Below are 3,538 nucleotides of genomic sequence, written 5' to 3'. Positions count from 1 at the left end.
AGGAGAGCTTTGACCTTCTTCCTACAGTGCTGGGCATTCCTCCAGACAGCTGAGACTGCACTGACCTTGATGGCGACCTCTCACCAGGTTGCATGGTCTGGTGTCATGATGTCCACTTCTGGTCCTGGGGGATGAGGAAGTCCTGCATCTGCACCATCCCTTCCACCAGGACATCCAGGTCCCTGCTTACAAAGCAAGGCACCAATGTCACCAATTTCCATCTGTCAGGTATACCTGTGCGAAACAGCCACAGACTGACTGTGTTCTGAGGAAGGGTCACCCAACCCACAGCATTAACTTTGATTTCTCTTCACAGATGCTGCCAGACCTGCTGAGCTTTTCCAGCAACCTCTGTTGTTATTACAGATTGATAGTGCTTAGCTATGTGTGCACCAGGGTGAGGGTACTGGCCTTTTGGCAGATATCCACAGAGTTGTGAGTGGTTCTGGGAAGAGTGTATGCAGAGATGGGGCTAAAGTTCAGTAAGGTGCAATGAGAAATCTTGCTCAGCCTCTCAGCAAGAATCTCTCCAATAAACTCATGACTGAGTCGAGAAAAGTACCATTCAGCCATTGTTTCTGACCTGTGTCTTCGGCTGCCAAGGGTGTTTTCTTTCACTGCCGCACCATCCCCCCAACATTCTCTGCCTCTAACTCTCTCAGCACCTTGACTTCACTCCCACTCCTAACTCATCGACATAACCTTTGCTCACTTACCTTAATATTTCCGATAGCTCGACATCAAATTGATTTCCATGATGTTCCTTGGCAAGCTTCGCTGTGTTAGAAGATGCTATACAAATGCATAAGAGTGTACCTTCTGCTGTTGGTAACAAACAAGGTATTGACTACACCCAACGGCATACACCTGCAAAACTCATATCACTATGTCTAATCACTCTGTGATTCTGCAATTGGCCAGTATTTGCGGATAATGCTGAAAGTGTTAGGAATTGCACTGGCAAGCAATCTAGTCAGTGAGGTTTGTGGTAACCTGAATTTGAGTAGCTACATTCATTAATACACAGGTCCCTGTTCTATTCAGTCAGAAAGAACATGTACACAGACTTCACCCCTTTCACCTCAGTTAAATAAGGGACAGCATTTGCTGGTTCGTTTCTCTGGCAATGCCCTATCCAAACAGAGTCAACCTGCTTGGTTTATAAATTGAACAAAACCTGACAATTAACTGTCAATCAGCACTGACGGCTGCATTCTTAATGGCAACACGTCTATAGTCCACCTGTCAAGCGATTTGCACTCTCCCCTGATGAAGTATAAATTCTAATTTCCTCTTGATTTTGTATTATTGTAAAATGTCCTGATCAGTGCAAGATGAAAACTTTTGACAAAATGCATCTTTTTTCAGTAATACTTTGATGAAAGTTATTGTGGCCACCAAAGATCCCTTTAATTTCTCTTTCCCGTGTCCACCCATATACTGTCTCTTTAAAATTCTCATGTGATCTTGTATAAACATATCTTAAAGGAACCGTTGTGCCAAATCTCGTTTACTGCACTTAAGTGGCAATATCAATAACCTTGTTTTAGACTAAGTGCAACTGAACTGGCTGACAGACTTCACTATAAATGTTCCATTGTGAGTGCAGCCTGAGCACACTGAGAATCTTAGTCTGACCCGGAGAAAAAGGCAGTGATTGGGCCCAATGTGCCTATCTTGTCCCTAGGCAAGATCTTTCCAATTAATCTTACTATCCTGTCTTTTACCCATAGGGCTGAAAATGTGTTGCTGGAAAAGCGCAGCAGGTCAGGCAGCATCCAAGGAACAGGAAATTCGACATTTCGGGCATAAGCCCTTCTTCAGGAATGTCTTTTACCCATACCTTGGCAACTGTTCCTCCTCCACTGTTTAAGTATTTGCCCAATATCTTTTTTTGAAATTATTATTTAAGCAGCTGTCAGGCAGCAAATATCAATCATTAATTGCTGGAAAAACTCAGAGGGTGGAGGGAGAAACAGAATCAATTACTCTTTTTCAGTTCTCGAAACATTAATTCTGTTAGGGATATAGTAGATTAAATAGCATAGATGAGAATAACTAGGTGCTTGATTTTGATCAGCGTGGACTCGACGGGCTGAAGGGCCTTTTTCTGTGTTGCAAAAGGTGAAGTTGTCATAGTCCTACCACACCGTGGGGCTGCACTGTCATTAGAGAGATATGACTCTCATAGAGAGAAACAACAGATGGTGGTTTAACCTGAGGGTCACCACACCACAGGCAAGGGAGGAGGTTGAGGAGAGTCCTTCATGGTACCGTTCGTCAGTGCAGAAATTAAACCCATGCTGTAGACCATCTCCAAATCTCTCTCTTCACAGATGCTGCCAATCCTGCAGAATTTCTCCAGCAATTTCTGTTTCTATTTCAGATTTCTGCAATATCTTGCTTGAATTTGACCATTACGAATGAGAACTGACTGTGCGGGAAAAAATTCTCTTCAACCGCCACCCTCCCCCCCCCCACCCCCCATCTTGTTTGTTTTTTAATCAGTCTTCTCTAGTTACCGACACTCCACCATGGTGGAAACATTTCACTTCTCAAAACCCTTCCTGATTTTGGAGAATGTTATTTTTAAGCCTCCTTTTGCTCTCAAGTGAGCAGTGACTGGAGGGTGAGGTATTACGTCGAGTCTGAGAAGGCAGGATTCTGGCTGTGCACCTCAGTAAACACAGCCTCTTCCTGTGATTATGGTTTGTACACAGATTTAACGTTTCATCACAGCAGATTGTGTAACCCACTGTGGCCTGGGAGATGCTGACAGGCATCTGGGAAGAGGATGTGAGTGTGCAGGGAGTGGGAGAGCGGAGAGACCCGAGACTGATTTACCAGAGAAAGATTCTGCCTTTGGAAAGTTGCCAAAGTTTCCCAGGAGGAGACAGGGCTGAGTCGCCCCTGGGCAGGATGTGAGGAAGCTCTGTCTCATGTGGCGAAGAATGAGGAGCTGTGACGGTTTCCCAGATGAGAACCTATTGCACAGTCAGCCCTGTTAATCAGTAACCTGCTTTATCCAACACTTCATTCACACTGGTTAAACCTATTAGCAGTTATTAGGATGGCACGGTGTCTCAGTGGTTAGCACTGCTGCCTCACAGCACCAGGGACCCAGGTTTGATTCCAGCCTTGGGTGGCTACATGCATTAATACTCAGGACCCTGTTCTATTCTGTCTGTGTGGAGTTTGCATATTCTCTCTGTGTTTGCGTGGTTTCCTCCCACAATCCAGAGATGTGCAGATTATGTGGATTGGCCATGCTAAATTGCCCATCATGTGTGGACTTGCCATTGGAGTTAAACAGATGGGGTGGGATGCTCTTTGGAGGTTTGGTATGGGCTGAATGTCCTCTCCCTGCACTATAGGGATTCTATGAATTTAAAATACCAAGCCAAGCTGAAGAGTGAAGTATTATTGTTTACAGAGAACACTTCAATTCTGATTGCAGCATAAAGAATATTCTTAAAGTCTGTCCAATTAATCTAACTCTCCTGTGCTTTTCCTATAGCCTTGCAATTATTCCTCCTCT

Source organism: Hemiscyllium ocellatum, chromosome 15 (assembly GCF_020745735.1).
Source record: "Hemiscyllium ocellatum isolate sHemOce1 chromosome 15, sHemOce1.pat.X.cur, whole genome shotgun sequence".
In the NCBI taxonomy this organism is placed as follows: domain Eukaryota; kingdom Metazoa; phylum Chordata; class Chondrichthyes; order Orectolobiformes; family Hemiscylliidae; genus Hemiscyllium; species Hemiscyllium ocellatum.
The sequence above is the reverse complement of the archived record's forward strand: the minus strand, read 5'-3'. Positions refer to the sequence as shown.